The sequence below is a fragment of the Chrysoperla carnea genome, chromosome 4 (genome assembly GCF_905475395.1).
Source record: "Chrysoperla carnea chromosome 4, inChrCarn1.1, whole genome shotgun sequence".
In the NCBI taxonomy this organism is placed as follows: domain Eukaryota; kingdom Metazoa; phylum Arthropoda; class Insecta; order Neuroptera; family Chrysopidae; genus Chrysoperla; species Chrysoperla carnea.
The window spans coordinates 40,013,378-40,023,898 of NC_058340.1; the positions used below are offsets into that span (position 1 = coordinate 40,013,378).

A 10,521-nucleotide genomic window follows, 5' to 3' on the forward strand; every position below is an offset into this window, starting at 1 on the left:
TGCACTAAAAAGTAAAAAAATAACGATGATATAATGTAGTCAAAATTATTTTTGTTTTTGAGTCGGTGTCCGCCAAGTAAGGTAGCAAACTGTTCTGTCAGAGTTGTTTTCTTGACTGACACCGACTCCAAAAATAACAATAATTTTAACTAAATTATATCATCGTTATTTTAAATAAAAAGCTGCTGGATTGGCATCTAACGGCAATATCCACCGCTTGTTTTGAATTTGTATGCATGATGATGATATGTGAGTGTGCATGTATTTATGTATGTATGTATGGATGGATGTTTCATTCAATGAAGAAGTAACTTCCTTGATGTTTCTGTATATTTCTGTTAAGCTTGTTTTGGTTTTAACAAGACGATAGAGGATAATATTCCCAAAGGGGCTCCAAGCCTTCACATATATACTTCGATAGAGGTACATTTCAATGTTATGGTATTGGTGGGAGGTAGCAATAGCTCGTAGTACTCGTTACCTTTATATCTTTAACAACAACATATCTAGACTAGTGAAAAGTTTATTTATTTTTGTTCAACTGATAAATGTATTATTTTGTTGTACTATTGGCGATCGCAAGATACGGTGGCGCCGCGCAGCGAGGACTAGTGAAACTATTATAGAGGATTTGACAGCTACACAAGTGCTGAATGTTTTTGTTGTTGAGATGAAATTATCAAAAATTAAAAACGTTGTGGTGTTCCCCAGTGTGGGAAAACAAGATCTACAGGCGTCAGTTTTCATAATTTTCCAAAATGCGAAAAGTTAAGGTTAAAGTGGATACAAAACTTGCCCGCTTTGCAAGAACAATAGCATTCGATTTTTTTGTTGTCATTGGCTACAAACACTTTGATTTGGATCTCATGAGGTTTTTCGGTGATGTTCGACGTTTTCAAACATGAAGATTTGATTAATAAACAATTATTTTGCTTCGATTGGATACCACAGAAAAACAAGTTTTTGGAACGAGAAAGCGCCTCTCCTTCCCTCAACGGCCTTACTGATCCACCAAGTAGATAAAATATATCACCAATATTAATATCCAGGGCTTTCTCCATGTTAAAAAAAACAAATAAACAAAAAAAATGCAAAAATTTATTTTGACAACTTGAACGAAAATCCTCTATATCGGCCATATTGCACTCACACCAGAGCCATCTCTAGGTAATTTCGTTCGCCAATATGTTGACTTCAACAAACATATACAGGTTGTGTCAATGTAGTATGGCAATGTTTAAAATTATTAGCTTGAACATTCTGAAGAACCAATTTCCTTGATCTTATTGGAAAAGTAAAGAGTAAGAGGAAGTACAAGAAAAGATAGAATTTGCTATGAAAAGCAGTCAAAACTGCTTATAACGACATCGGTTATAAGGTTGAGCCAGTTCTTATCCAACTATATACAGGGTGCTCTGTTATTGACTGCAGATCGTCGGCCTACAGAATAAGCTCATAAAGACGAAGGAAAAAGTCATTTACCAATTTTGGATTTGAGCCCTAGTTTGGGCGCTACAGGTATGGCAAAAATTGATAAATTTGTTCATTCACTGACTATGATTCGATAACCAGCAGCCAATGATAATCAGTAGATATGAGTATATTTCATTCAATAATATTAAACTAAAGAAGGGATATGAACTGATTTCGATTTAATTTTTGTTTTTATTCGAATAATATTTATATACTTAGTCTAAGATTTAACTTTAAGCTTCAATTTATAATTAATGCATTTAATTTATTTTTTTACTTTATATATACTTTCTTCTTTTTCTATTTCTCTCTTGTATTATTGTTAAAAGCATTGTTTAATATTAGTATAGAAAATGTACCAACCGCTGTAAGCTTTATTGCAAATACAGTTACATTTATTATTATTATTATTATTTCAACTGAATAGCAATAAAAATTGATTTTAACTTTTAGTGCGGAACCCTAACTTTTTTGAAAATAAAATACAACATATGTTACTTGCTGATAATGTAGCATTCTATAGGTGAAAGAATTTTTAAAATCAGTTAAGTACAGTTTTATATATTTTCATACAAACTTTCATCCCCTATTTCCCCCTTTTAGGGGATGAATTTTGAAAAATTCTTTCTTATGTGACACTTACAGTATAAAGTTCATATCTTCTCGAAATTTCAAACTTCTATCATTAGCCATTTAGGCTGGGAGTCGATATATCAGTCACGACATTGGCTATTCCCCCTCCAGATTATTTCCCCCATCTGAAATGTTTCTGGTTTTAAATAATATACAAAAAGAATCGTTCTGAAAAAAAAATCATCAAAATCGGAGCTGTTCTTGAGTACTTCCTAAGATTGCCTGTTTTATGTATTCATTGACTCCACTAAATTATTGTTTAAACAAACATTCGCAAAGTTTTATTTTTTTTGTTATAAGGGAAAATAAATTTGTAACTTTGTTTTCTGATTACAAGCAACATCATTATTTAAACACAAAATATCGTGTACAAATTTTTGTGTTGGAGTATTTTTTTATTTATCATTATCATTTAAACGTTATATTACTTAATCGAAAGACAAATTTCAGTTTCTTCAATCATCCTATAAGTATCGTAGACAATTTGACGATATTGGGAAAATTATTTTGTCATGTGATAATAGATGGCCTAAAATATAATAACAACAAGTATAAACTAACAATTGACTAAGTTAATTGTTGAAATACCATCTGTAGACAGTGTTGATTACTCTGTTACATTACACACACATACATGTCACACATATGTAACTGATATTCCTATATAATACATACTATTAAAAAAATTGTGCATAATTTGCGCTCTCACGGGTAAACAGTTATGTTTAAGAAAAAATATTTAAATCAAAAGTTGTTAATTTTTTTATAAGAAACATTTTTTATATTTAAACTTTTGTTCTACCTTCAACGGTTTACAAGACCCTATTGACCTATAACTTTGACCTAACGTACTAAGCACGCTATAAAAATTTAAGCTTGATACCTCTTTTCGTTTTTGAGTAATTGTGATGACAGACGGACAGACGACAGACAGACAGAAAACCGGAAATGGATTAATTAGGTGAATTTATATTACACCTATGCAAAAATTTTGTCCATAGTATCCATATTTTTAAGCGCTACAAACTTGGGACTAAACTTAGTATACCTTGGTATGTTTCATATATACATTGCATTTCATATATGCGTTGCAGCAGATATTGAATAAATATATCTCTATTAAGAAATCAAATTAATTTGCAACAATTATGTTCAAATGCTTGACCGAATTGTCTAATAGAAATAGCCAATTCCTATAATGTTTGTTCTTAGAATTTGTGAGGGAAGTTCTTTTCGAGTAGGTACGGTATCCTGATATTTCTCTAATTTAATGATTTCTCCTACTAACTTTCGATTTTAGCTACTTCATGACAAACATCATAAATACATCTTCAACGCGAAAAAGAAGACAAGGAAAACTGAGGAAAAGTTTGTGCTATATATATTGTATACTTCATTGATTCCTCAAGAGGATCCGAAAATTTTCCACAATGATACACCACTGCGCCAACTAATTCCATTTGATTTAAAAAATAAAGTGATAATTAAGTTAACAAAAAATTTTTTTGTTTGTATAATAATCGATCACCAACGTACGAATGGGGTTTAATTGTTTATTTTTAAGATAAACAACAAATAAACATAAAATATAAACATTCCAAAATTCTCATTAAAAATTTTTTGTATATTAAAATTAAACAGATTAAAAATTTAATTAAAAAAATGATAAAATATAATTCCTATATTCGACCGTGAGCCCACGATGAACATTGAATTATTCGATTTTCGTGTTTATACCATGTATATGAAATATACCGAGGTATACTAAGTTTAGTCCCAACTTTGTAACGCTTAAAAATATTGATACTATAAACAAAATTTTGGCATAGGTGTTCATTAAATCACCTGATTATTCCATTTCTGGTTGTCTGTCTGTCTGTCAGTCGTCTGTCTGTCCGCCTGTCATAACGATTATTCAAAAACGAAAAGAGCTGTAAAATATCAAGCTGACATTTTTATAGCGTAATTAGGCCCGTAGGCCCCATGTTGTAAACCGTTAGAGATAGAACAAAGGTTTAAATGTAAAACATGTTCTTTATAAAAATACTTTTGTAAGAAATATTTTTTCGTAAAGATTTTTGACCCGTTAGAGCGCAAATTATGCGCACTTTGTATAGTATGTAATATATGGGTATATCAGTTATATATGTGTGAGATGTATGTATGTGTAATGTGACAGAGTAATCAACACTGTCTATTCATGGTATTTCAACAATTAACTAAGTCAATTGTTTGTTGTCACTTGTTTAATTTTAAAATTTTGAACTTTTATTTTACCATTAAAAATTTTTGAATAACTTCGGAAAGTCAAAAAATGGAACTTTATTTTTCACCTGGTTTGAGGGTCGTCATTTTAAAGTCAATTTATTATAATAAAAACGGCAGGCATAAATAATCCTGGAAATTCGAAGATGAAAATACAAATTCTCAGCATTCGAGTCACGAGTAACACTTCATTTTCTCTATTTCCAAACTTACCAATCCTCTAAATGGCAGAAAAAAATAAAGTAATAGAAATTTCACTTTATTCTAGGCTCCCAGTCTACGTGTGTTGTATGTTCTGTATTCGAAATATGGATGGGAACACAGAATGTTGACACAGTTACAAATAATTTGATGTTTGCTTGTTTTGTTACCTCTAGCCAGTGTGTGAATAAAATGTAAATTTTTAATCAACTTTTTTTTTTTAATTTAAAATCAAATATGTATTTTAATTTTAGCTCCTATTTATATTATTATTAATTATCAATTCCCTGTACTAACATTTTTTTTCTCAAAAATTCTAGTTTAAAACCTTAAAAAATCGTATTTCAACAGTATTATCGATTTCACAAGCTTTTCCTTAACTTGCGATATTTGTCTGTATGTATGTATGTATGTATGTTTCAATTTCAATCGTCCACCGATTGGGCGGAAATTTTGCAGGCACGCTTAGTTTGGATGAAAATCTATGGTAAGGTAAGTGGCGTCCTGATTTTCCCATCACTGTCACCATTGTATATATATATGCTTGTCCGGGTGGAATCTTGTAGCCCAATTTTGAAGCAATTATCGACAACCGAATGAGCTGAAATTCTGCATGCACCCTTAGTTTGGATGACAATGTATGATAAGGTGTGTGGTTTAAATATATATATTTTACTGGCTTTTTTTTAGTCTTAAATAAAAAATTATAATAAAAAATACTTTTTAAGTGGCAATCTTTTATTGCACTAAAAAGTAAAAAATATTCTAGTATGAATCGAAAAATAAGCATGTACTTTTTTGTGCAATAAAAGATTGCCCCTTAAAAAAATAGAAATACAGTAGAACCTCGATAACTTAAACCTCGGTAACATAAAAACCTCTGATACTTCAAAAAATACTATGTTCCCTTCCCATCAGAGCCCAAAACCTCTATAACTTAAAATACGCAACCTCTATAACTTAAATAAATAATCTCTGTATAGGCCCTCAGTAACTACATAGAAACATGTACATACCTCTATATTAACTAGGGTACATAGAAACATGTACATACCTCTATATTAACCTTTACCTAACATAGACCCTTGATAACTTAAAGCCTCTATAACTTAAAATATTTTGTGTTTCCCTTGGACTTTAACTTATCGAGGTTCTACTGTAATTAATTTGACGCCTACCATAATAAAGTTTTATGCTTTTAATGTCTGTGTAAGATTATTTATGTTTAATGTTTCAGCAAGTATCACCAACTGTCAATTTTTAACGCTTGAAACACTGACTATATAGGCTGAATACACTTAATAAATAGACATTTCAACAAATTATGAAAACGATTGAAGAGGCACTCCGAATTATTATTGATATTTAAGAAATTCGTAGTGCAGGAGTTGCGCTTCCTCAGAGAATGAAAAAATAACACATTTTTCTTTTTATTTAAAGAAATTTTTTCAAAATCCCGTCATCAGTACAAAAGCAATAGCTCCATGTGCTTCGGCAAGAAATAGAAATAAATATTTTCTACTTCTTATATAATAAAAGCTTGTCCTTTAAACAGTTTATGATTTAATAACTAATGATAGGAAAATAGTAATTGTATTTAATTGTAGGACACAACCAACTATTTTCATGTATGAACGAACTATCCTTTAGAAATCTGTTCATGAATATAGCAAGTACGTACATACATTGTTGTTTACAGTAAATGTATGATTTTAATTTAATTATATATTGCAAAATTCATAGTCTTATAAGGCCTTCTAACTATACTGTTAATATGATTATTCAAATAATAATATTAACAGTGTCTATTCATAGATATGTAGTAGGTACAATACTGCACGTTGTTGGTTCAAGTAGGGCATTATTTTATTATAAAATAAATAGATATTATACTCTTGTATTATTATTAATTTATTTATTAAATATACAGGAAAGAATGGAAAGTTTTAGACTGATGGGTCCAAAAAAGTATCCCTGATTGGTTTCTTTAAGGATTGAAGTGAAGAAAATATAAAATATGAAGCAAGGCGTCTCAAGCAGAAAAACATGACCACTTAATAATTAAAATACTGCAATTGAGCTGCTTACCAAGTTTGCTTCGAAGCAGTCTTAAATTTATTAAATCCACATAGTCTACTGGAAAAAAAAATTTTAATAAAAAAAAATTTTTAAAACACAAGCTTTTATTATACTAAAAAGTAGAAAATAATTTTGTAGGAGGCACTCATACATGACTATTCGTAAAAGCTTGAGGCATTTTCATACATTTTTAAAAGATAAATTCAAAATATCAAGGATGATTCAAAGAACCTCAAGCTTTTAAAAATAGTTATGTATGAGTGACTCATAGAAATAATTATTTTCTACTTTTTAGTACTCCTCCTTTGAAAAGTTTTTTATTCAAATTTATAATTTAAAACTTAAATATCAAATATGGTATATCAAATACGCTGGAAGCGATGGGAAAATCAGGTCATGCTTAACAATCAATCCATTCAAGGTATTTGCTTCAAAATTAAGTTGCAAGATTCCATCCGAATAAACATTGGGACATACATTGCTAAGTTAAGTAAAAGCTTCTAATATATAAATGTTCAAATGGTAGGTTGCAAGATCGTTAGTTCGATTCCCGTTAGAAATTAAAGTTGTTGGAACGTTCCAACGCTTCAACCATGGTGAACGTACTGGTAGAAATCATCACGTAACACTGTGATATATATGCTGTGTATAATGGGGGTCCCACGACCGCACTCTTTTTTTTTCGTACATGATTCAGTCAGGAATAGATAATTCGGGTTTTTAAGGACCATACTGTGGATAAAATTTATAAGTATCCACATACATACAATTATAAAACTGATAACCCTTATAGAGGAGAGTAAGTATATTTAAATATCATTTTGTATATTACAACATATATTTATGGAATAATATACAAAATTTTGAAAATGCTTACATCAGCATTATTCTAATAACATACAAGAGCTTTCATTCTACCACATCTATAACATTCTCATCATCATGGTACAAAAAGAGATAGAGATATTATTACTACTTACACTTGTAAATAGGGTATAGGTAGCTTCTTGTCCTTATATTTAAATGAAAACTAATGTAAATATACTTGACCAATAACTACAGGAGAAGGTGTTGTAACTATAGAATCAAAATATAAATTTATTTATGTGCTATTAAAAACCATAGAGCCCGACTAGAAAGAGTTATACAAACGTGTCAGTTATGTATCTGTGTGTTTGTATTTGGTGGTATCGTAGCTCCTACGTGGATGAACCGATTTTGATTTTTTTTGTTTTACAATCTGTGATTTTAGCTATGATTCATTTGCGAGCTTAGAGTTCCGTACTCGAAACCACCAAAAGATAGGGATAGATACTTTTAAAACATAACTAAGAACACTCTCGATCACATGACCTTTAAAAAAATTGACTCGATATAGTTCACTCTAATGGACAGCATTTCCATTTCTTTGAGTGTCCAGCAACAGCATTAACTGGTATTTTTAACCTCCGAACCAAAAAAGGGGTGTTATAAGTTTGACTGCTATGTGTCTGCCTGTCTATGTGTCTATCTGTGTGCTTCAGTCTGGAGTAAGCTCTAAGAAAAAAGGCAATTTAATGGAGAGTGTTCTTAGATACGTTTCAAGTGCAAGTTTAGTTTTTTTTAAAATTTTGTAGATTTCACTTGTTAACATATAATTTGATTACTTAAACTTAATAAACCATAAAAATCAAAAATGTATTTACAAAATTTGGTAAATACATATTACAATGTATCGATGGTACATTATGTTGCTAGATTTAAGGCTCGTCGCTTTACCTCATCAAAATTTAACGTTATAGTTAACGCTAGAATACGGTATAATAATTAACTCACCATTAACCATTGATTTACATTGAGTATGTTTTATAAAATAGCATGCAATGGCCGGCTTGTAAATAGTATCTAAATTTTGTACATTTCAAGCAAAAAACTTATATTTTAAGTTTATTCGAAAACGAATCCACCAGCCTTCAGTCACTCTGCGATCTGATAAAATAACCTCATTTCAATACAATCGCTGTCCAATCGCTGTATCTACTAGAATGATTTAAGATACATAATAGGTACTACATCTTACCCTACCATATATAAATTCGTTGTATATATCGTTGAAAGTTGAAAGTGCTTTACTAATATATTATAAATCTTAAATTTTACAAAGCTTTCAAAAAGTTATAAATCGCTTTCTCTTTGACTAGTAACCTTCAACACTTATTTATAACCTTCTCTGGCTCTCTTATTATATAGGCAATCAATATTTTTAAAAGTGGAAACAATCATGAGCACACAAGTATATTAATTAACATAAATAATGACTGATTCAAATTTTCCAGTTAACAAGATATTTTTAGATTGCTTCACATAATTTGTTCATAAATATTAAAGAGACGAAGAAGAATATTGACATACTTAATATATGACCTTTATTTTACAGAGATGACACATTTATAACACGAAATTAGGAATGGTTTTTGGTTACCATACCTTCAAAATTATTGCATAGAAATTCTATCACTTAATAAATTCAACATAAAATTTTCGGGTTTTTAAAAAGGACATTCATATAGTAATAGGGAGTCAAATAATCTAAAATAGTTGTCAGTTGTTCAGGATAGAAGAATAACAAGCGAAGCACTTTTTCCATTCGATTGAAACTGCGATAAACATTTTTGTAAAGTTGGTATTCTTTTATGGAAGTTTTAAAAATTTTCTATGTCTAGAATAACATCACAATTTTTGACCGCTACCACTTTTCGTATTTTAGTTATCAAGTTGTCGGATGAACATTTTTACGAATTTTTTAAAGGCCAAATGGAAAAATATAAAAAATAATTTTATTTCGTATTATAAGAATGGCAGGAAAGTATGGGGTATAGAAGGATGTGGAAAAGAACTACGTAGAACTCTGCAATCGATATAGAAATGAGTTTAACATCTATCAAAGCGTTTGTCTTTCAGCACTCGACTACTTTTTTCTAGTTAACTTATATAGGAAATCAATACAGAAAATCTGTCTGTAGTAGGGTTGTGAGGGATTCATTAAAAATAAAACTACCGAGTGGAGAATCAACTGGCAAGAATTACAAAATGAGACGAATTCTAAAAGAAATAGCAAAATACTATTACCTAGCAAAGGCTCTAAATGTTGCTAAAGAAAAAAAATTATTGTAATTCTTTATGACACTAAATCAAGGGAAATAGAAGTGGTAAAAAATATGTGTTTTTTGTGAATGGGGAATCGAAAATTCAAGGCACCTTATACAAAACCGTCAAGGGGCAGAGGGGAATGAAAGGAATGAAGATTTTAGAAGAGGCTATAAAATGGAATAGGTAAAAGAGAAGATGTAAAGGCATTATGCAATTATTTCAATTTCATTAGTTCATATATTATTTTTTTTCTCGTTGGATGTGCATGTTTTTATTTTTTGTATGTATATTGTATATGTTGTGTTTTATATTTAATTTTCATTTATGTATCGTGATAAGCCATTGACAAATCAATAAAGAAAATAATAATAAAAAAATAATAATTATTAATTTAAAAAAAGTTATTTACAACAGGTAGTAAAAACACCAATACTCATGCGTTTGCACGGTAATTAAACGATATATTTAGTAAGATGTTATCTACTCTTGTTACTTTAAGTTTGTGAACTCGATTGTAGAAAACTGATAACGGAACATATTATGTATTGTAATAAAATAATGTTTATGTAATAATATTTATTTCTCTTTCTTTATATTGAATATATTTTTACATTTCAAAGGTATTATTTTATATGTGATGTAATTCGATATTATTTTAATATTTTCTAAAACTAGAGAGCATTTTTTTTTCTTCTTTTTCATTGACGCTCATAAATCATTTTACATTCCTATCTTCTGTAT

At 29.6% G+C, this 10,521-nt stretch overlaps 1 long non-coding RNA gene across 1 annotated transcript; it reads left to right on the top strand.

Annotated features, from left to right (window-relative positions):
* Window positions 1-711: 711 nt before the first annotated feature.
* On the top strand, window positions 712-7,797 carry LOC123298969. Its single transcript, XR_006535288.1, has 3 exons — window positions 712-1,187; window positions 7,447-7,450; window positions 7,788-7,797. It is a non-coding gene; the product is annotated as an uncharacterized LOC123298969 (long non-coding RNA).
* Window positions 7,798-10,521: the final 2,724 nt, after the last annotated feature.